The sequence below is a fragment of the Protomyctophum parallelum genome, assembly GCF_964188405.1.
Source record: "Protomyctophum parallelum genome assembly, chromosome: 1".
In the NCBI taxonomy this organism is placed as follows: Eukaryota; Metazoa; Chordata; class Actinopteri; order Myctophiformes; family Myctophidae; genus Protomyctophum; species Protomyctophum parallelum.
In genome coordinates this window covers 96,675,882-96,700,628 of record NC_139697.1, presented here as the reverse complement: position 1 = coordinate 96,700,628, position 24,747 = coordinate 96,675,882, and the positions used below count along the sequence as shown (strand labels likewise).

Here is a 24,747-nt window from a genome sequence, read left to right as displayed (position 1 = left end):
TGATGTTCATTGTTTAGTCTTCCAATGCCATTGGTCATGATATTTGCATATAAATACCCCCCACAGAGGCACACATTTACACAACTTAAAAATCTCTGGACATCTTTTGAACAATTTTTAACCTATGACCTTTGACCTTTAACCTTGATAAAAGTTGTTATCTCAACTTGTTATCTCAACAAGACTCATAATAACTCATGAATCACGTAAGACAATGGCCGTTTCTCTGTTCTTGTCTGTACATGTCTTGTGAACTTGTCATAATTCGCCACACATTTACTGTCCCTGCCCTTTAATAAACTTTTATGATTCAAATGTCATCTTTAGGATAGCATGAGATTAAACTTGGAGCCCAAGGAGTGTTTTTGTGCAAAACTAATGCTTGGAATGGATTGAGAATCATGAAAACCCCCTAGTTTAATTGACACGTCACATGATACTTAAAGAATGATGAAATTTTGATTTATTTTGCCTTATACAGGATGTTAATGTCACGTATTAACTTATTATGCTAATTACTCAAATTGCTCAACGTGCAACTTTTAGCAACCAAAATGAATTTCATTAGGCCTATAGATAACATTTCTATCATAAAAGTTTATACTAACCACCATTTCTGGGTTCAGGACATTTCCAGTAGTAGACTATCATTCCAAGCTATACTGAGCAAATGTCTGCCTTGAAAAACTCCCCATGAAACGGCACTGACGTTTATTTGTTTCTGTTATCTGGTTGATTATGTACAGCAGCAGAGTGTTCCTTACCTTCAGGACACAGAAGCCAACGGTGAGGTTCTCTCCCTGTCCGATCTGTCTGTGGATCTTCATGTCTCTCTGCTGTAAGGAGATCAGCACCTCGTCCACATCCTTAGTCACGTCAAACAGGTACTGGAACACACAGAGGGAGTGGATTGTATATTAGTACACCATTACAACAGGGGTCTTTTTTTCGTCCCAAGGACCCCCTAGCTGAGAGAGAGAGATGAAGCAGGGGCCCGGCCCCCCATACATAAAATTGTGTTGCAGATTAAACGTTTTCATAGATCGCATAGATAAACGATTCATAGACGTGTTTGACAGCACTGTCATCGGTAGGTCACTAACCCGGCCACGTAGGTCCCTAACCCTAACCTCAGTCTTAACCGGCCACGTAGGTCACTAACCCTAACCTCAGTCTTAACCGGCCACGTAGGTCACTAACCCTAACCTCAGTCTTAACCGGCCACGTAGGTCCAACTAACTGATGTTGGACTGCTTAGCCTGCTACTCAGGTGCTGGTCATATCAGGAATGGTTTTTCCTTCAGAGATGGAAAAATAGACCTTTCTCACAGCAACCATATTGCCATGAAATGCATGTGTTTTTAGTACCAATGCTACTCATGACGAAGATTCAATTTCGTGTAGCAGAGTCTTAACATGTAACCTACAATTGCAACAACCCTGACCGAAAAGGAATGGAACCTTCATTAGCAGTATGATTGCTACACTTGTGTTTAACCTGCTATTTTCATGTCAGCACGGCTGCCAGGAAACAAGTCTAATTGCCCGACACACTGTCTGTGCTGTCAGTGACGTGCATTTACCGTTCGCACCGTTTCAAACACGTAACGGTGTAGCCTTTATACTGCCTTTTCTGGGGCCACACTTGAGATGAGATACAATCGCTTCTTCTAATACATATTTTTTCCTGATCCGATATTTATATTTTTATGGAACACTTATGCCATATCACACACAATAGTAGGCTACACATCCAAAATCACAGACAATATCCAGTTAATAATAATAATAATAATAATAAAACTTTATTTGTATAGCACCTTTCATGACATGAAATGCAATGCTTTACAGAGCGCTTAAGTCTAACGTCATGATATGGATAAAATAGTGATGTCCTAATCTGAAGGGACAACCAACCACCAATCAACCAATCAACCAATCCACCAGTCAGTATACCTGTGGGTTTCTGCAGGAAGGTCTGCTTGTGATTGGCACAGCCCCCATACCTGTGGGTTCTGCAGGATAGGTCTGCTTGTGATTGGCACAGCCCCCATACCTGGGGTTCTGCAGGAAGGTCTGCTTGTGATTGGCACAGCCCCCATACCTGTGGGTTCTGCAGGAAGGTCTGCTTGTGATTGGCACAGCCCCCGCAGCGGTTGAGCAGCGGCTCGGCGTGTTTGGTCCAGCTGCCAAAGTGCACCACCATCGTTCCACGTCTTGTGGAGGCTGATGAGCGCCGTGTTGATCAGGCGCAGATGTCCGTGTCCGTGAAGTTCTTACACCAGTCTGAGAACGACATCCTGGGGGAGGGAGGGAGAGAGAGAGAGAGAGAGAGAGAGAGAGAGAGAGAGAGAGATGAGAGAGAGAGAGAGAGAGAGAGAGAGAGAGAGAGAGAGAGAGAGAGAGAGAGAGAGAGAGAGAGAGAGAGAGAGAGAGAGAGAGAGAGAGAGAGAGAGAGAGAGAGAGAGAGAGAGAGAGAGAGGAGAGAGAGAGAGAGAGAGAGAGAGAGAGAGAGAGAGACAGAGAGAGACAGAGACAGAGACAGAGACAGAGACAGAGACAGAGACAGAGAGAGACGCACGGACGTGCAGAGAGGGTTAGAGAGGCAGGGGATGAGATTCCGGCACTTTTGGACAGAAAATAGCAGATCTACAAGCTCACAACGTGTCGCGTTGAGAGCTTGTAGATCAGCTATTTTCGGGGCACAACACAGCCACTCTTTAGCTAGTGGAGATGCGGTGTGTGTAACGACATGGATTTCTAAACAAATTAGTTCAACGCAAAATGCTACGTTCCAAATTCAGGAGACTTCGGGGGAAAAAAACAATTCTTCTGAATTCTTCTGCTGCCTTCCAGCATGGCATGGAAAGGAGCGGCATTTGCATTTCTTTCACCATGTAGTAAATGCTGCATTCGTGGTCTGGGAAAGGGCAGTTGTTTTACAGACGGGTGAAAGGGCAGGGGCTGAAGCCCCCTTTGATGTCTATGTGTTTACGTCCCTGGTCAGGACACTGTCTGAGAGAGCATGATGTCATCCGTCTGAAATACTCGGATATCTCATTTGCAATTGAACAAAATTAATGTGTCACGTGTCTCGTTGCATTTCTTTAAATTGTTTTACTAGAAAGTATAAGCATGTTAACGTATTCAGACTTTTCACATCTCTTTATACACGATCTGTCACGTTCTTGCCATAAGATTTTGTTTAGACCTGAGGCCGATTCTAAGAACGCCTTCTAAAACCTAACCTACGGTTTTCTGAAAACCTGTACAAATTCTTATAAAATAAATTATATATATAGGCTATGACCGTTTCTGACTAATCATGACCGATTTATTTATTTATTTATTTATTTTTAAAGCAGGGAATCATAGCTTCAAATTGACATATTGGTTGTTCAGTTTGATCCACCAGTTTTGGAGGCTTATAGAGTAATGTCTTGCAGAAAAAAGCGAGCTAAGAAAACAGGCTTGAAAGGTTCACTTCTGTGGTCCACAGAAGTGAACCTTTCATTTTCAGCTCTGACACTTATTTCAGACATGCTCTAGGTTGTGAAGAGTCTGCCTGTTCTATAAACACATTTTTGGAAAAAATCTAATAAAAAAAGTAATTTTCCTCTGGTGAAAAGCTGGAATTTGCACGATGGCAGCTATAGCTCTCAGTCAAACCTGGTCACATATACTGTTGACTGTATAAAGTGTTACTACACCATGTACTATTACACTGTAAATACTGTAAGCGTCTCACCAGAACTCTCCATCGTCGTCCACGGTGATGCCCAGCGCTACTCTCTCTGTCTCCCCCACTTTAGACCACTCCTCCGAGCTGCAATGGAAGGACAGACGGTAGAATGTAGTTTAGGAATGTAGCAGAAAAAGACATTTCCATCCGCCCGTTCCAGATGTCCTTTGTTCCAAACATTCCACAGTATCTATCTATTCTATACGGTGTGCATTGCCCTGGAATTCACCAATGAAGACATGCAGCACATTCTGGAGGTGCTGTACTGTACTGTACTGTACTGTACTGTACTGTACTGTACTGTACTGTACTGTACTGTACTGTACTGTACTGTACTGTACTGTACTGTACTGTACTGTACTGTACTAGGGCTTTCACATTTACACCTTTTTTCCGATCCGATCTGGTGTCCTTCTAAATTACCAGATGACCTCTCTACCCGCTAACCACTTGAGCCCTAGATCCCCGTGGGGGAACCTAGCTACTCTGTGGGGGAACATTTGCCAGAAATAGCCTATCTAAAGTACAAGCTCGTAGATTATATAAACTTTATTTATATACTGTGGCACTTTTCAAAAACAGGTTTACAAAGTGCTTCACGTTATAGCCTACAGTACATAAACAGGCAATTCAATGCAATGATATAAATTAACAATAAAAGCAAAAGAGCATAAAAGTAATAAGAAAAATGAATAAAAAGAGAGAAAGCGGAAACTAGACCCATGCATTCATTCTAGTTAAAAGCCTTTCTATAAAAAAGAGGACACTGAAGTTGTCTGTCTAATTTACAGCGGTAGTTAGTTGTTCCACAGGAATGGAGCCCTATAGGGTTTAAGTATTACACGGTTCTATAGGTTGAAGGAAAAGGTTCTTGAGGTGAGGTTACAGTGAAACCCGTACGGTCATGCTAGTCATCCAGCTTCTCCTCTCACCTGTCGCTCCAGGGTCCGTTCCACTCCGTCTTGCCCCAGGGGTTCCTCATGCGGATCAGGGGGATGGTCTCGTTCTTGAAGTAGGCCAGCAGGCCGTGGCCCAGACGCACCTTCTTCACGGCCGTCACAGCGTAGGCGTGGCCTTTCACCAGGCCGTTGGCCAGCTTCAGCTCTATCTCTGTGGGGGACGCCTGGAGTGGAGGGACAAGAGCATGGTTCTGCTCAGGGCAAGGGTCATGTTCAGTGGCGTGCACAGATAGACACTAGGGGGTGCTAGAGCACCACCTGCCCTTTTGGCAATTTTGCTCTTAAAGGGACACTTCACCCTTTTTGCAAAAAAATATATGTTAATGCCGTTTAGAAGCTTTAGAACACTTTCCTGGGGGGCTTTATGTATGTAATATGTGGTTTTAGATATTTTAGATTGTAGCAGTGAGCCTGGTGTCTCTGATGTCATGGACACTGGGCTCACTTCCTTCCTGGACTACATGTTGTCTCAGTAAGACAGCTCTCCCCCTATCCGCAAGGAGGAGCAGTGCACCAAAGAATTATGGGAATTGTAGTCCAGGAAGGTAGTGAGACCAGTGTCCATGACATCAGAGACAACAGGCTCACTGCTACAATCTAAAATAACTAAAACCACATATTACACACATAAATACCCCCAGGAAAGTGATCTAAAGCTTCTAAACGTCATTAACATATATGTTTTTGCAAAAAGGGTGAAGTGTCCCTTTTTTTTTTTTTCTTAATTTGTAGTGTGTGGACCATGCGGTGACATTGATCAAATCTTGATAAAAAACTCTTCTACTATATTATTTAGGCCCCCACAATCTGTCAGTGGTTCTTCGATTAAAGAAAAATAGCAGACCTACAAGCTCGTAGCGCGCCACTCGGTGGCGCGCTATGAGCTTGTAGATCTGCTATTTTTCAATAGCTAAAGCACCACTTGAGCACCTGCCCCTCTAAATGTCTGTGCACGCCACTGGTCATGTTTAGGGATGTATATCCGTTCAGGTTAAGGTTTGATGAATTGTAAAGGCTTATACTGTAGGTATGTTGACATAACCGGCATTCTGTCCCCAGTTGACAGCCTGGAAATGAAAAGGAAAGCTGTCGAGAGGCGACGGTCACTTTGAAAATCCGAATGAGCGCAACTGCTAGTCGTAAAAAGGTAGCATATATTCTTCATGAATAACCTGATAATATTTAATGAAGACGGTTATCTCTCCATTCAAACGCACTTGCCCTTCGGACGACCCGGAAAGCAAACTCCACTCGCACCAATGTTTTATTTACTTCATTGCCACCGCAGTCGGTCAACCATTAGTGTCAACCTCTTGGTGTCATAAGGTCAGGTGAAGGGTGTACAGTATATCGGTCAGGATTACAGTTACAATAAGGATCTTGTTTAGACATGTATCTGTTAGAATAACCGGTCCTTGAAAAGGGTTGAGCACCACTGATAATAGAAACATAGGTTTATCAGAACACTGTTTCAGAAGCCTTTTCTATTTTTTTATATATTTTTTTAAGTGGTATACTGTAGGCTACTGAATTTGCAGCTCAACAAAAGCTAATTCTTCCTAGTGCACGACGAAGGACGGTTTCACGACAAATTAAAATCACCGCAATACTGTTCATTCGGAGCATTTTATATTGCGATAAACTAACAATTATCGTAATGGTCCCATGCATCCCTAATCCTATAGCAGATACACATGCCTAACCCGGTTTACCCGCTATAAACGTAATCCTAAACATAATGCATCATTACCCTTACCGTAACGTGAAAACTGTTGTTCATACAGTCCCATCCTTCATTCTAAGGATGCCCTTGCCATTGCCACGGCTTAAATCTATCTATGATGCATATTTAATTAGGTCAGGCCAAGGGAACACAAGAGCTGTAAAGAATATTTTGCGGCCACCGGACACTCTGCCACCTCGGCCAGTGTTCAATTGCACAATGGATGGAACTCCTTAATGGAGTTGTGAAAAACTGTGAAAAATATCCACAAACTCTCTCTCAAACAACACATGGGTATACATTTGATGTTCACTTCATTTGACTTCATGTACTACTTGTGTCTCTCTGTTCTTTACAGTGCTAGTTTTTAACCCATTCTGACCTGAGATCAGATTCTAAAAATGTCAGTCGCTCTTAGATTTTTCAAAAATAGCAGACCTACAAGCTCGTATCGCGCCACTCGGTGGCGCGATATGAGCTTGTAGATCTGCTATTTTTAAATAGCTAAAGCATAACATGATGCTAACACCAAAATGGGTGCCCGGTCAGAATGGGTTAACCCATTTAGACCAGTGAGGACGATTCTACAAATGCCTTCTAAATCCTGACAGTTTTCTGAAAAACCCTATGTTTCTATGTCAGTCGTTTTCATGTCAAGGACCCCCAAAAATATATGTAATTGGCCGCCGACCCCCATCTGAAAATATGTTGTTCCAGGGACCCCCCCAGAAGCAAAGATATGAGTTTAAAACGTTCGCTGTGAAAGTATATATATTCAAAGATTTGCGCCACAAGTTTTTCAAAAATAGCAGATCTACAAGCACTAGGTCCCACGCTTGTAGATCCGCTTTTTTTCAATAGCTAAAGTGTAACATATAATGCTTATACAAACACCAAAAGGAGTTTTGAATGGGTGAAAATATCTGGTTTCACTCGTGAGTCCAAATCAAGCTACCTGTCGGCTAGACCTCCTTCCCGCTCATTTACTGTAATAATATTGTGTCTTTCTGACCTAATACACTATTATATTCCTTCCTGACTTTTCTGGTCTGCAATAACTGCAGTAGCCTAACCCTAAGAAACCTGACGCCGACTGACTCCCATAAGAACTAGAATAAATGTAATAAACTTCAATTGGCCCATTATTCAGCTGCCCAACTCATGACCAGTGCATGATCTTTCCATATCACTCCTTTTATTGGCTCCCTTTTACACGTACGCACACACGCACGCATGCCCGCACGCACACACGCACACACGCATGCATGCACACACTTTTCATGATCTTCAAGACCTTCAGCAGGTCTTCAAAGAACTGCTCTATTTATGTAACTCACTCAACCTTTTCATATCAGGGTCCATTATTTATTTGGCATTTGAGCCACGGACCACCTTTTGATGAGAGTTAGCCTCTAATATAGTGAGGGGCTAGTATAATATAATATAATATAATGAGGGGCTAGTAGCTAGGGGCTAGTAGCTAGGGGCTAGTAGCGCCCCTGAACAATATACGTACGGCGATGGAGCAGCTGATGATTCCTCCGCGGTCCCAGACCTTCAGCAGGTCCTCAAAGAACTGATCCTGTCTCTTCTGGTCCTTCCAGAAGGCCTCGGCCTGCAGGTTCACGGCCTCCGCCACGGCTCCGCTGAAGTCCACCACGGCGTCGCCCGTGTTACCGCCCTCTAGTGACTCGTAGCATCCAGACAGCCTGCAGACAGACGCAAAGATACAGGTCACGATTTATATTTTATAATATCACTGCGTGGATATAGAAAATAGCAGATCTACAAGCTCTCAACGTGTCGCACTGCGCCACGTTGGCTATACTGGAGCTGCAGGCGATGATAATGGATTTCTAAACAAATTCTTTCAGCACAAAAATGCTGCGTTCAGGATCAGGAGAGTTGTCGGTATCGGAAAAGTATCGATATCGGCCCTTATTTGTCATATCGGTATCGGTGAATATGCCAGTCTAACCCCCGATCCGACACAGGGGTAAGGGGTTGACAGTGACACTATATGGCAGGTAAATAAAATGTTGGGGCATGTGGAGTTTGCTTTGGAGTTTCCCAAACTGCAAGTGCACATTTGAGTGAGGAGTCTGCTATAAACACAACGTGATATATATAGCTAGATAGCTCTAAAACAACACAAGATATATAGCTAGATAGCTATTAACACAACACGAGATATATAGCTAGATAGCTATAAAACAAACACAAGATATATAGCTATAGCTATAAACACAACACGAGATATATAGCTAGATGGCTATAAACACAACACGAGATATATAGCTAGATGGCTATAAACACAACACGAGATCACAACACTGGTATATTCTGTATTCAGTATCACAGAAATGGTGGTATCGGGATCGGATCGAGAACGAAAAAAGTGTATCAGGACATCCCTAGTTTATAGGGTTAGGTTAATGGCTGTATATACTGACTTGGCGTAGGGTTTATAGGGTTAGGTTAATGGCTGTATACTGACTTGGCGTAGGGTTTATAGGGTTAGGTTAATGGCTGTATATACTGACTTGGCGTAGGGTTTATAGGGTTAGGTTAATGGCTGTATACTGACTTGGCGTAGAGTTTATAGGGTTAGGTTAATGGCTGTATGTACTGACTTGGCATAGGGTTTATAGGGTTGGGTTAATGGCTGTATGTACTGACTTGGCATAGGGTTTATAGGGTAGGGTTAATGGCTGTACTGACTTGGCGTAGGCCTTCTCCAGCAGCGCGCTCCAGAACTCGTTGTTGAGCTTGGAGTGGCAGTAGATGAGCTCTCCGTTGATGGTGGGCAGCCGGTCGTCCACCACCACGTCCACCCACTCCCCGAACACCCAGAACTGGAAGTGGAAGATCCCCCCGTAGCTGTCCGGGGGGGAGTCCCACTCCTGCTCCTCCCAGTCGGGAATCACCTGGGAAATAATACACAAACATATTTGACATTTACAGATCATATTAATGAACTCCCCAAAGGTCTCTGAGAGGTCTCAACTCCCCACCCTCCAAACCAAAACCGCTCTCAAACCCCACCTCTTCAATATGAGCTATAACTCCACCTTGGTCTCAACATTCGTTGTCTTCTCCTCCCACTCTTGTAAAGCGTATTCGGGTATACTTACAAAAAACACTATGAGTTTTAGATTTTATTATTATTATTCATTATTCACTCCATGAGCTATCTCAGCTCCAGTGACCATCTCCACTCTCGATGGAACCCCCATCGAGTGGGTGGAGTGCTACAAATACCTTGGCTTTTGGTTTGGATAAACACTTTAATTTCAAATTTCATATTGATTCCTTGTGCATTAAATTCACTCTGGTTTTCTTCTAAGGATTGAAGGCTTGTTCAGCTCGTATAAAACTGGCCATTAGTCTCTTTCTGTCCCAATTGGATTATGGTGATACCATCTATAGGTTTGCCTGCTCCTCCACCTTGACCAAATTGGATCCCTTGTACCATGCTGCATTGAGATTCATAACTAACTAACACATCACTGCACGTTGTATGCTGCAGTCGGTTGGTTCTCATTGGCATTCAGCAGGCTGCAGCATTGGCATATTTTCATTTATAAAGCCATTCTGGGTGACCTGCCGCCTTACATTTCATCCAAATTTCGGTCCAAAATGGTCTCAAGTAACCTCAGGTCAAATGCTTGGCTGCGGTGTGTCGTACCAGCATTCAAATCCGAGGGGGGGTAAAAAATGTCTGGCCTTCTTTGGCCCTTGGTCGTGGAATGATCTACAGTCCAGACTAAAATTGTCTTTGAAAGTTCCCTTGAGAAGTTTCAAAAGGATCATCTTTGATGTACAGTCCAACACCTGCACATCTTGGATATGTAGCCTATGTTCATGCCTAGATATTTATTATGTCGGTTTAGATTTTGTATATTGTGTATTTTGCCCTGCTACTAAAAAGTTAGGACTTTGGTGATGTGTTGTATTTATTCATAGCTACTTTGAGGTGTATTATGGATGTTTTATTTGCTGTTCCAAAATGTAACATTGACGATGTAGTATGGAAGTGTCATTTTATTTCTGCCTCTTGGCCAGTTCCCTTGGCCAGTTCCCACACCGTCTCAATGTGTTTTTACTGGTTAAATAAAGGTTAAGAAAAAAATTATACTGTATATTATTAGTAGGACTGGTGGCTGTAGAGCACCGAGTCGGTAACGATGGAAGTTGGAGATCCATGCCCCACCCGGCTATGCAATACCCGTAGTACCCGTTCCTGTCTGTCTGTGTCCCTATCATGCCCAGATACAGTATGGAGATCCCGTAGTACCCGTTGCTGTCTGTCTGTGTCCCTATCATGCCCAGATACAGTATGGAGATTTCTGTATCTGTCTCTCTGTGTCCCTTTTTTCCTATGTATGGAGTTCTGTGTCAGTCATGCCCAAATATGGAGTGTTGTGATGTCATAACAGGCCAGCTCCATATATAGAGATAATGGGGTGATCAGGTCCAGAGCCCGGGCAGGGACTTTTCTGCTGGACACTGGCCTACTTGGAACGATGCAAGTTGGAAATGCATGCCCCACCCAGTTATTATGTATGTGTCCCTTTTCTGCTGGGCACTGGCCTACTCTTTGTCAGGCATTCCCAAATATGGAGTCTATGCAGATGTTAGAACACCTTTGTGATGTCAGAACAGAACGGGCCAGCTCCATAAATGGAGCCTGGGCAGGAGCCCGGTCCAGAGACAGCCTTTTGTGGTGGTTCTGGACAACCGTGGGTCCGACCGACTCGACACCGGGCACTGCACTCCCTGTGGGGGCGTGGAACGCGCGCGTTGAAGTCGGCAGGGCGAAGGGTTCTCGAGTTACGTGGATTACAGCCGTACACACAGAAACGTGGTGCGTTTATCCATACGGTAGATTATTATTATTACATTACGTTACGTTACGTTACAGCTAAGAAATGGCTGAAATACATCTAACCCTAATGAAGACGAATGAAGACTAATGAAGAGTCTAGATTATTGTCTTCATCATTAGTGATGCATTTCAACAGTGTCTTAGCTGTAAGGTTACACTTATTTTGTGCGTCTACATTTAGAAATATTTTCTATTTCTAAAACAAGACTATTTTCCCCAGAAATGACAGGGATTGAGCTGAATGGCCCTTAAGGTGAATTGCTTAGTTTGAACTTTGTACTGATATAGTCAGGCCTCCGCTTGTTAAAAAGCCACAGTTATTTGTTGTTTGACGGTCATAAAACAAATATGTGGCGAAACTGGTCTTTTTTAGGAAGTAACACAGCCCTCCTATGACAGCATTGCTTCCTATAAAGTTACCTGATCAGAATCGTAGATAACGTAGCTGAAAACCGCTTACCTTTGGCAAGTGACACATTTTGGCCAAATATTGTATTATGATTATACATTATTTATTTAGATTATACTTATTTGCCCTATGCAGTTTTTGTTTGCAAAGCCTAAAATGCAAACAGACTTTCCATTTATGGTCTTGTGTGGTCTTTACAGTACGTACAGTAAGTGCACGGGCATGGCCTTTGGGCAAGTAAAACATGAGGCCTCTGAGACCTTATTGTGTCAAGTTTGTCAACCCCTGCTTGTGTGAATCCTGGAGATATAAACTTTGTCTTCCATGTCAAGTTTTTGTCTGTCTTCGCTTGCTTGGGTCTATAACTTAACTTTAACCCATTCTGGGCAAGAACCCACGATTTTCACCCCTGTGTCAATCATCTAATGTGATCCTGGGCTCTACACACCCTCCACCAACCTAGTCCTCATGGGGGACAAGGGGAGAGCAACAGACTTGAACTCATGCTTCCTTCATGCCTGAGTGTCCAAGTTGCTCCTTTACACCTGACAGGGTGGTGTTTTAAGCATTATGTTATGAAAATGAAAAATTATGAAAAATAGGAGATCTACAAGCTCATAGCGCGGCACCGAGTGTCGCGCTACGAGATTCTGATTCTGTAGATCTGCTATTTTTGGAAAATCGTGAGAATGTGGCGCAAATCTTTGAATATATATTCTTTCAGATGTAAACGTTTTTTAACTCAAATCTTTTGCTGGCTGGGGTCTCCCTGGAACAACATATTTTCAGATGGGGGTCCGCGGCCAAATACAGATCATTCTGGGGGTCCTTGATGTGAAAAAGGCGGAGCACCACTGACATAATAGAAACACAGGGTTTTCAGACATCTGTTAGGTATCTAGAAGACATTTTTAGAATAGTTTTCAGGTCTGACCATGTGATCCGGACTCACCTTCTTCCAGAGATGTGGTTTCAGTGCCAAACAGGAGCACGCGGCCACGAACCAACAGTTTCCCACAAGCCCTTGGTTCAGGTCATGGGAGCTGATGCCCTCCACAAACAAATGAGGTTCATTGCTGATCTCCTGCAACAGAAAAAAACAAATACATTTACTTGCAGCTACAGAATGAAAATAGATAGCGAAATAACCATTTTATTATCGGCTATTTTCAAAACATTTTGACAAATTCTGTCTTATGGGGGACGTCTCCCTGGCTCCAAATCTTTAAAAATGGTGGTCTGGTCCGTGGCCAAATTTAATACACATCAATTTGGAGGTCCCATCTTGACGTGAAAATGTTTGAAAAAACCACAGCATTACAGTATACAAAACAACATCACAGCTCATTAACCAACACTGCAATTTTTATTTCTAGTAAAAAAAAAAATGTCTGCGTTGAAATTTCCTTGGCCAATTATCAAGAGTCAGGAAAGGCCGAGAAAGAAGTGAACTTTGATTGGGGGGTTGGGAAAAAAAGTTACGCAAAGAGGAAATGACCTCTTGAGCAACAATAACGATGATTTATACATCGTCTCATTTAACCCATTCTGAACGGGCACCCATTTTGGTGTCGGCATCATGTTATGCTTTAGCTATTGAAAAATAGCAGATCTACAAGCTCATATCGCGCCACCGAGTGGCACAATACGAGCTTGTAGGTCTGCTATTTTTTGAAAAATCGAAGAACGACTGACATTTCTAGAATCTGATCTCAGGTCAGAATGGGTTAATCAGACCAGTGTGTGTCCAGTGGAAACCTCGTATGAATCTGATCTCAGGTCAGACTGGGTTAAATCCCTTCCAAATCCCAGCGCTGGGCTTTGCACAGCGCTCAGAGCGGGGAGAGGAGTGGACGGGGGGGGGCGGCAGACGCCGTGAACCGGTTAAGAAAACAAAACTAACAATCCGGGAGTTGTCTAACTTGTTTCGTTTCAAAGATTTAGACAACTGTGTAGCCGTTTGGTGGTGTTCTCATGATTCCAAACACAGGGTGATAAGGTCAGAGAACTGGCCAACGCTTCAATAATAATTGTTGTTCTGGGGATAATATTATGTCTATATTAGCCTCTGCAAAAGTGATGTTAATACATGATAACATTCTGCTCTGATAGTAGTCTACAAGCCTAAATGATAGCATTTCCTTATTAAACACTTTCATAACATCGCTGTCTGTGTGGAAAACAGGATTAGTGTTTATAAATCTTTGCCATGACGTAGTATCGATTCACTTCTGGCCAGAGAGAGCTGACATGATATATAATTATAACACCGACCTTCGCTGCTTTCTGAAACAACGTTTACTTTGTAGAAATGTTCACACAGTCGTTTCCAGATTGAGTGATTCACTCGAAAAATGTTCACCTTTCACTGTTTCACCTTTTGTGCTAAAACTACATTATCCTTTTACTGTGTTCCCTCAAATATGAGCCAATGGAATCAGCTCAAAATCGAACGCAGTACTCAGTGAAATCATCACTACACATTGGCTGGCTAGCCCTCCCTTCCGATCAGCATTGTTTTCTTTGGGTCTTTTTGCCTTTATTGATAGATTTACAGTGGTTGGACAGGAAAGGGGCGGGGGGGAGACGCAGCAAAGGGCGTCGGGATCGGGACTCGAACCCGCGACACGCTGTCAGGCGGGATTACCAGCCTAGGTGCCCGGACCGCTCGGCCGGCCCAGGCCCGATAGCCCCTTCTATGTCCAGCTTTGAGGGTTTGTGTATACACAAACATTATTCTGCTACCACCGCCTATAGGCTATGACTAGTTTTGAGTGTAAACACTCATTGTAAACACTCAAAACTAGTATAGTATAAACAAAAACATTGAAGACAAAAGTCAGGACACAAGTTGTGAGCTAGAATGAGATGATGTATGATGATAAGAGCGCCCCTCACTTCACACGGGTGTGATTTATGAGGGCCCCTCCTATATACAGCTTTTGTCCCCACACGTCTCAATATTGGCCATTGACAATGAAAGGATAAATTAGGTCAAATGTCCGCCAGGTCTTGTCCCCACACGTCTCAATATTTGAGACGTGTGAAGTTTTAATCCGGAGTTTACCCTCTTATTTAAATTATCTTCTGCAGCTAGTGGAAACTTAGTACAGTATACCTACAGTATATGCGCTCTCAGGACAGGTTTTTGCTGCTTGAGATTCCACGTGTCTCCACTGAGTTTGGAAAGCCTGCTTTCCTTCAAGTGTTGTTGTGCCCTTGTGCATACCCCTGGAACCGCTTACAGAGTTTGCCCTGCAGTGCATACACCTGGAACCGCTTACAGAGTTTGTACAGCGTTCTTGTTCCCTTGGGCTATAGGCCACTTTTCTTTCAGTTAGATCAGGGGTTTTCAACAGGTGGTCCGTGGACCACTGGTGGTCCGTGGAGGTATTGCATGTGGTCCCTGACCATGCATTTAGTAATGTAGCAAAGCAAAGTGTAGATTTTGTATTTTCTTCCACGGAACAGTGCACTAAACGTCTGTGCACTCACTGTTCTGTGGAAGACGTGCGTCAATGTTATCAGAATTACTGGGAAGTCTGAGGTTAAGAAATTCCATAGAAAAGGCAGTTAGAATCTCAAGAAGGGTGAAGTGTACCAGCTTGCCTGATTGAGTCATCATTATTACGAAATGTGCCCATATAATCATGTCATCATGTGCTATATCTTGCACGTATTTGCCATTTTTACTATATATATATATATATTAGGGCTGTCAAATGATTAAAAATTTTAATCAGATTAATCACAGCTTCAAAATTAATTTAATCATGATTAATCACCATTCGAACTATGTCCAAAATATGCCATGTTTTCCTGTTTATTGTGGAAATGGAAATATAAATGACAGAAAGCGGATATACATTCGTTTTTGAATGTTTTTTGTTTTCTAATGCATTTAGTATAGCCATGATGTGATGTGATGTGAGCATTTGTAGGCCTAGCCTACACTTTGAGTTAAATCAACACTGGCTTTTGGCCATGTAGACTGCGGTCCCCCAGGAGGAAGTCACTAATGTTGCTCTGGAGAGGGAAGTCTGGAACACTCTGGTGGAGCTGTTGCCCCCACGACCCGACTAGGGATAAGCGGTTGAAGATGGATGGATGGATGAATGGAGACTGGGGTCCCAGTCCAGAGATGAAAATCATAATAAAATGGCCTAGGCTACTTTCTATCAATTTAATTTGGGGGTCATTGAAATTAAAATAGCTGAGAAGCAATGGGTTAAACTGTAGACTATAGTTAATTGAAATTCACAAAATACAATAATGGCACATAAGCATTTTTGGAAACAGGGCTTGGTTTAGAAAAGCCTATATTTTGCGCTAAAGTAATTATTGAATAACATATAAATGTAGGTTTTAAGGCTAGAATGGCATTGTAGTGGACAGCGCATTATCTCCGCTGTGCACAGCAGCACAGGGGAACTGTCTTTAATATATCCATGGTCGTTTTCAGTTGCTTTCCATGTGCGACACAAAAGTACCATGTGTTTGTTTTGGTAATAGCCTACTGCAGGCGCAGCCATGCTGATTCACGTAATCGCGTAGGACAAAACGAAACCAGCCGGACAAACATTAATGGCATTTTCCACAAGTTGCGACGGACCCGAGTGATTCTTGGCACTGATAGCTAACACTAGTAGTGTGTGTGTGTGTGTGTGTGTGTGTGTGTGTGTGTGTGTGTGTGTGTGTGTGTGTGTGTGTGTGTGCAGTGTAGCCTAATGGGGCTTTGCTAGGCAGACAAAGTAACGCAACAGAGTTACAGAATCAAACCACTTTGCAACCAAACTACAATACACAAGCTATCTCTCTGGTGTTGTTCAATCATGACTGTGTGCTACACAGTGACAGATTTGTTATGCTCTGGACGTTCCTGAGCAGCGCGCACGGGCGCATGTTAGGGGGAACACTAACATGCGTTAATTGCGTTAAATATTTTAACGCAATTAATTAACGCAATTGATTAATGCCATTAACGCGTTATTTTTGACAGCCTTAATATATATATATATTACTATTATTAAAATAGTTAAAATATCCGATAATAGCCATAATGTATGGATGTAGATCTGCTTAGGGATAAAGGTTATAGGGCCAAGATATAGGGCCACATGTGTCAGTACGGTATATCAGTTAAGTCCGTGGACCATCGTTTGAGAAACGGTATAAGACAGGGGTTTTCAACTGGTGGTCAGTGGACCACTGCATGGTGGTCCGTGAAGGTATGGCATGTGGTCGCTGATCATGCATTTAGTATGTAGGAAAGTATTCTGTAGGCGTATGATGAGTTGATGACGCATCAATGTTTTCAGTTACTGGGAAGTCGGACGCCAAGAACTTCCACAGAAAAGGGAGTTAGAATTTCAAGGGAAAGTAGGTACGTATACCGGATTGCCTGGTTGAGTCACCATTATAAAGAAATATAATGTAATACTCAATGTAATGTCTGCTCACTGCTCGTCATGCATAAATTGCAATGAACAGCATCATGAGTTTAATATGGAAGGTTAATTTCCCCCCATATCCCCCTCCTCCCAACACAACAGTGGTCCCCAGGTTGATTCTCAGTCAGGGTGGTGGTCCCTGGTTCATAATCAGTTGAAAACCCCTGAGTTAGATATATAAACTTTGATCAATCTAAATTACACACAGTTTTAATTTGTGGTTCATAAATCATGTGATCATAATTTGCTTGTACATCATGTTGTTTCATTCATTCTTATATTGTGTGTGCTTTTGCTCAGTTTTTCCGAGAATTACAATAATGGTGTAGGCGTACTCTCAGTTACAAATTGAAAGAAAGAACACAGGATTCTTCTTTTTTTTTTATTGTTTTACAGTGTGTCATTGTCACTTTTCCTTGTGTGAACCGTACTCTATACTGTCTGTCTGTCTGTCTGTCTGTCTGTCTGTCTGTCTGTCTGTCTGTCTGTCTGTCTGTCTGTCTGTCTGTCTGTCTGTCTGTCTGTCTGTCTGTCTGCCTGTCTGTCTGTCTGTCTGTCTGTCTGTCTGTCTGTCTGTCTGTGCAGGAATGTTTACAGAGGTGTGGTTCAGAGATAAGATCGTCAGATAAAGCTTTATTGATCCCTGGGCTGGGGGGATTGATCCCTGGGCTGGGGAGAGACTTCGGGTGTCGCCCGGCAGCAACAGCAGTGACAAGGAAACACATCACACACATGCATGGCAGAGTTGTGTGCACGTAAACACACATGCATGGGAGAGGTGCGTGCACGTAAACACACATGCATGGCAGAGTTGCGTGCACGTAAACACACACATGCATGGGAGAGGTGCGTGCACGTAAACACACATCACATGCAGGGAGATAAGTGCATTTATGAATTCAACCATTTACTAAGCCCACAGATATCAGCGATGTGTTCCTTTGTTTGGTCAGGAAGAGGGAGATGAGGACAACGCCATGAATCCACCACCATGGTAACAACATGGTAACCGTGGTAACGGCCCTCTGGGGGCATACAGGTTGTTGTACCTTGGAGACTGTTGCTGAACGTGTTTGTACGGCGAACGTGTGTGGCTGCTTTTTGGAGGGGAATATCTCCTCACATTCCAACAGCGTGCGCACGCACGCACACACACACAGAGACACAGAGACACACACACACACACGCACACGCACTCTCACACAACATTTTCAACTCTAGATTTACTCGAATTTTGGATGGCCATGAATCTGGTGTTGAAATGCCTGATTTATATACTCGCCCGCATGTGCCGAAATTATCCCATCTACAAGCTCATGACGTGTGGCGCTGTGACGCGTCGTGAGCTTGTAGATCGGCTATACACCTGTCCTGCACACATCCAAGCATAAAATGACTTGTCTTTTACTGGATCTCTTCTCCATATCCATCCCTCCCAATGACATTTAGTCTAGTTTGTGTTTGTTTGTTGACAGATTTTTTGGCATAATTAGTCATAGTTTTAATCATCAATAGTTTAGTTTTGATTTAAGGTCAACGAAATTAACACTGACGCGCGCAAACATGCACGCACACGCACGCCGCACAGTCACACACACACACATTTCATTTCATTTCATTTTATTTCGCACATAGTGTATCACAATACAGTACAAATCATAATGGATAACAATTCATTTGTCTTTCATAATTAATTTGTCTTTCATACCTATCTGATACACCCATGACGAAAAGGAGCAGGAAGAAGAATAAATTCTTATAAATACCTGCCCCCTTTTCACTCAAAAGTTAGTTTTTACTTTAATGATTGGCTCATACACATCTAACATGCATGCACGCGCGCATGCACACGCACACACCCGTTCACAGCACACTACTCACACCTGTATACACACGCCCCACACCGCCCGCCATGCAGCGTGACATCATCATCATCATATTATCACAAGGACTCACTGACCTTTGGCCTCTTCCACTGCACCACGCCAGGCGGTGGTTTCCTGTAGAACAGCGATGCGTTGGTGGCAGGGAACTCCGGGTCCTCGAACAGAGTCTTGTCTTTGACACAGTCTCTCTTCAGCTCGGCGTAGCGCTGGTTCTTGTATGGCGTGGCGTAGGAGAACATGCTGTTTGATGCCCAGGAACCTCTCTCACTGCTGCTGCTGCTGGTGGTGGAGAAAGAGTCGTCAACAAGTTTAATATATAGTTAACGAAAAACGTATTAATATTATCGAAAACTATACCTTTTTCATTAACTGAACTAAATAAAAAAATGATAAAAAAATGATAACTATAACTGAAACTGTATTGTGTGTTTACGGAACTAACTAAAACAAACTGAAATTATAGACAGCATGCCCTTGGTTTGTTACCAACAGTGACTGAATTATGAATATATATATTTTAATTGTATCTTTTGAGTTTTTATTGCACAATATGCCTATACTTACTCTGAGCTTTTTGAATCCTGCATCAGACAAATATACTTAAAAACTTAAACTAACACTAAAGCTAATAACTAAGCATTCTCACAAAAATAAAAACTAATAGAAACCACCTAAACCACCTAAACTACCCTAAGCGCTCTTAAAACTAACTTCGGAATCCGGAAAAAGTAAGTGACAAACGAACTAAAACTATGAGACTATGAAACTATTATAACCTTGTGAACCATCAGTGATGTTATAGCTTTTTGGTTCCGAAGCAATTTATCTGGAGACCCAAAAGAGAGATCAGATATATGTTTGCTCAGAACCCGAAATAGTGACAATCATGTGGTCCCCGACATCATATGGGGACCACATGATTAAAGTGGTATTTAAGGACTTTTAAGACATTTTAAACCTCAACAAGAAAAGAAAAAGAACATTATTACATCAAAAGAAACCGGACAAACATTGGCTAAATTGTCCAAAAAAAGAAGAAGAGGCAAACCGATCTACAATCAGCTATGTTCACAGTAGATCAGCTTTCACTGTAGATCAGCTACTTTCACAATAATTATCCGTGGAACCAAAAATAGAATGCCTCCTATATTCCAAGTAATTGTCATGTTGGAGGGTGCCCAGTTCAAATATGAATATTTGCTGGGGGTCGTGGCCTGTGAAGGTTGAGAACCAGTGATTTATAATAACATGCTGGACAGGCCCTCGATCGGTCACTCAGGACCACTGTGACTAATATGAATATATGGACATGAAGAACAAAGCCAGCAGAAACACATCCTAGACATTTCTGCATAGCTCTCTCTCTCTCTCTCTCTCCACTATAGTTCCAACACTCACTCCAGAGGGCCACTATAGTTCCAACACTCACTCCAGAGGGCCACTATAGTTCCAACACTCACTCCAGAGGGCCACTATAGTTCCAACACTCACTCCAGAGGGCCACTATAGTTCCAACACTCACTCCAGAGGGCCACTATAGTTCCAACACTCACTCCAGAGGGGCCACATTGCATATTACTGTCGTAGCAAAAATAACAGATCTACAAGCTGCTGCTGCGGATCCTCATCATTATTAAACAAGACTCCTAAAGACTATTATTACTGAGAATGTAGAATGTATATTCCTTTCTAGATATGATCTGAATTTGCACTCAGTATATTCCTGTATTTTATATTACAGACTGTCCTTAATTGAGTCGAGCGAGCCTTTCCCTTGAAGCGTTTTATACTGATGAAACATTAAATGTTTCACATATACTCATCTGTAAATCCTCTTTTTTGTCCTGGCACTTTATTTTAAAGTGAAACATTTGGGGTAGAAGAGGCATATAAACAGTTCAAACCCTCAGCTCGGCTTGAGACAATCAGCCTCAATAATTCATACACAGCACCGTTCGTTGAAGCCGAAATTAAATACATAAAAGCATGGCCACAGTCCAGCAAATGTTCACATTTACAATGTGCAGCATCAATAATAGCCTAAATGCCAGAATGTAGCCCTGCAGTGTTCAAGTTAATAACGTACCAAATGAATTCAAACGTTAACAGCCTTGTCTTGTATAAAAGACCACAAACCACAGTAGCCTATTATCTTGAAAAAGAAAAAAGAAACCTCTTCAAGTATAGCTGCAGTGTTGAAGAGGTTGTACTGTATGGGTGTTGTGAAAGCCTGTCAACAATATGCACGGCTCTCCTATTTGTCAGCCTATTTCTCTGTGAATGTGACAGTTTCTAAATTTGGGATATGTAAATCTTGACCTAAGCTTGACCTAAAGTGTCCCTGTGATTTCTTTTTTCCTCAGATGAAAAGTATTTACGAGACACCCAGCGATGAAGACGTTGAGATTCTCTGGAGGGAGATGATCATATTCTAACCCTTTGACTGTCAACCTGCCCCTACGGAGCCCTATCTACAGAGCAGAGAATAATTCCAATTATATGTTATTATAAAATTGCCTACAATAACAGAGTGGAACTATAAGGCCAAAGGAATGTGATTATCTGCTTGTCCAGGGGGGGCAACAAACTCAAAATCGACAGGAAGGAATTTGATAATGAATCATTTCCCCAAAAAAAAGAAAAAAAGAACGACACATACACAAGCCATTTTTAGCCCAACCTCTGAATCCCATTGCTGTTGGAGATTCATAAAGCAGAGCATTTCCATTTCATTGGTGGATAAAGAACCTCAAATAAACGTAAGTGACCAGACCAGGCTGTATAGTATACATATAGTATATACATATTGTATATAAAACATTTAAACGCTCTAAAGAGACAATATAGGAGAACAAATACCTTCCACACCTCTCTCTCTCTCTTGGCAGTGTGTGTGTGTGTGTGTGTGTGTCTCTGTCTGTCTGTGGGTGTGATATCCACTCCTTCCTGCTCTAGAGAGAAGGTGATACCGCGTCTGAGTCTACCTGGGGTTTGTCGCCCCTCCCACACGACCCACTTCTGTCCCAGCATGCTCACAGCCACGCCCAGTACGACACACACACACACACACACACGTGCACGTGCACACTACAGTAGAGTAGTGCATACCTACATCAGTTACTGTACTTAGACTGTAGCCCTTTATTGTTTTGTAGTATAGTAGTGCACCATACACTGCAGCCCTGAATACTGTACCTATAGGCTCTCTGTATGCATGTCCTTATTATGCAGGTCTCTGTTACCGTACCGTACATATACATTCTGTACTCTCTCTATAGCAGTGTTGTTTTTTACAGCAAATTTTGATTTTGGTTTTAGTCATATAGTCTTTTGAATAGTTTTCATTTAGTTTTAGTCACCTGGAATGTTTTAGTGTTAGTCTAGTTTTAGTTGACTAAATATCATAAGATTTTAGTCGACCAAGTACAGTTGATTTAGTAATTTATTTTGGCGGGCCTTGATGCCGTCGTAATGACTGTTTTTACACTTGCTGGAAATCTGAGCTTGTGAGCTTGTAGAATGGCTATTTTCAGCATGAAACCAAGTGTAAAATGACTTACTGGATCTCTTGTCCACTAGTCCCTCCCTAACATTTTAGTCTATAGTTTGTATTTGTTGTTTTCATTTAGTTTCCATTTAGTTTTCGTCAGTGAAAATAGGTATTTGTTTGTCTTAGTTTTAGTCGACTAAATCAAACACTGCTCTGTGCCTCTAGTCTGCATGCATGTCAGTTTCATAGTGTACACATACCACCCTGCCATACCTGTCTATGCATGTCTGTTTTATATTATATACAGTAGTATCTCTCTCGCCCTGCATATGGCATGCATGTATGTTTTATAGTATATAATAGTATACCATATCTCTCTCGCCCTGCATATGGCATCCATGTCTGTTTTATCCTCTCTATAATCCTGCATACCTCTGCATGCTCGTGCTGTTCGTGTTGTAGTGTACTATAGACAGCTCATATGTAATGCCCATATTACACCATACTTATCCCTACATTTATATATTCTTTATTATAGTTCACACATTGTTTTGCTAGCCCAGTGCATGCAAGGTGGCCAGGCCTATTGTTGTGGAAATCCACAATCCACAACAGACTGTCTGTCTCCTCATGTCTGCATGCCTGACTGCCTGCCTGTCTGTCCTGGACATAAGCAGCTTATTGGGGTCTAGTTACACACAGGAATGTGACACTGACACAGATTACATACTGTAGATGTAATCATAAACGTCATGTATACTGTATGTCATTTATGAGGGGGGGGGGGACTATCTACTGTACCTGTGAGTTTCTTGCTCCTCTGTATGTAAATAAAAGTTATGACAGTGTAATATCCTGAGCGAGCATCACCTCACGGGAAAGGATTTGGTGGACATAATTAGTATACTTAAACATTTTTAATACTTACTGTAGGCTTATACAAATACTAGTACACCAGGATAAGGCTTATTGTAAAGCGTCGTGAAGCTCTGTATCGTGATTGTTGAATTATAATCTGTTCATATAATAATCAAACTGTCCATAGGCTATATATTTTTATTTTCTCCCATTGTGATACAGTCTTATAAAGGCAACACTCACCTGCTGTAAGCCTTGTGGGTCCCTGGCTCACTCACTCGCAGCACACTTCACTGTGTTGTTGTTGTTAAAGTCCTTGACTGGAATGTCCACGCTCCACCACTTCCATCAACTTGTACCGTACTTTATATCCTCACCTCTGTGTATAGTGTGTGTGTGTGTGTGTGTGTGTGTGTGTGTGTGTGTGTGTGTGTGTGTGTGTGTGTGTGTGTGTGTGTGTGTGTGTGTGTGTGTGTGTGTGTGTGTGTTGGACGACGTGCTGCTATTGCCGTGTCCTGGTAAGTGAACTAAAAGGCAGAAAGCGTCTCCTGCCAGTAGCAGCAGTAGTAGTAGTCGTAGTAGTAGCAGCAGCAGTGCCTTTAGGCACAACACGACTCATCGCCACACAGAACCGGTCTGACAGGCTGCAGTAGTCGAGGCTCATTTTGTTACGCAGAGAGAGAGAGAGAGAGAGAGAGAGAGAGAGGCTTGGCTTGGCTTGGCTGCAGGGAGAGAGAGGGAAGGTTGACCCGACTGAAACTGAACTCCTGTTCTCCCACTAAATCAGACAAGTGAGAGCCTGTTCTTTGAGTTGTCTGCATGCCTGGGCTGGATTACAGCAGCTCTTCTGAGGGCCCCTGCTTCTGAGGGCCCCTGCTTCAGAGGGCCCCCTGCTTCTGAGGGCCCCCTGCTTCTTCTGAGGGCCCCTGCTTCTGAGGGGCCCTGCTTCTGAGGGCCGCCTGCTTCTGAGGGCCCCTGCTTCAGAGGGCCCCTGCTTCTGAGGGCCCCTGCTTCTGAGGGCCCCTGCTTCAGAGGGCCCCTGCTGGGTACTTGAAGATCCAAGGGCCCCCGCTGCACATGCACCCCTGCGTGACATTTTGGCGGTTTTGTATAATGCGGTTGTCTTTGGCCTATTTTCGGCCACCCTGCATATCTTGAACAGCCAATCTATAGCATTGTTGCTGCTTTACACACATTTCACCCTTTGTCAGCCTTCTGATTGGTCCCAGACTGACTAACCAGCAGGCTCTTTCTGCCTTGTTCCTCCCTGGTTCCACCCTGGTTCCGCCTTGTTTATGTTGAATTTGCTATAACATCATTTTTGGAAAAAACTAAAAACAAA

General features: G+C 42.8%; 1 pseudogene across 1 annotated transcript in view; it reads right to left on the bottom strand.

The window, feature by feature from the left end:
* Positions 1-23,654, bottom strand: part of LOC310875343 (calpain-5-like) — a 32,587-nt pseudogene extending 8,933 nt beyond the window's left edge. The window contains exons 1-9 of the transcript XR_014571115.1: positions 23,649-23,654; positions 19,132-19,336; positions 12,674-12,805; positions 9,146-9,351; positions 7,941-8,133; positions 4,675-4,865; positions 3,749-3,826; positions 2,105-2,300; positions 765-887 (exon numbers count right to left, since the gene is read on the bottom strand). The product of XR_014571115.1 is annotated as a calpain-5-like (transcript). The remainder of the gene's footprint in view (positions 1-764; positions 888-2,104; positions 2,301-3,748; positions 3,827-4,674; positions 4,866-7,940; positions 8,134-9,145; positions 9,352-12,673; positions 12,806-19,131; positions 19,337-23,648) is intronic.
* Positions 23,655-24,747: the final 1,093 nt, after the last annotated feature.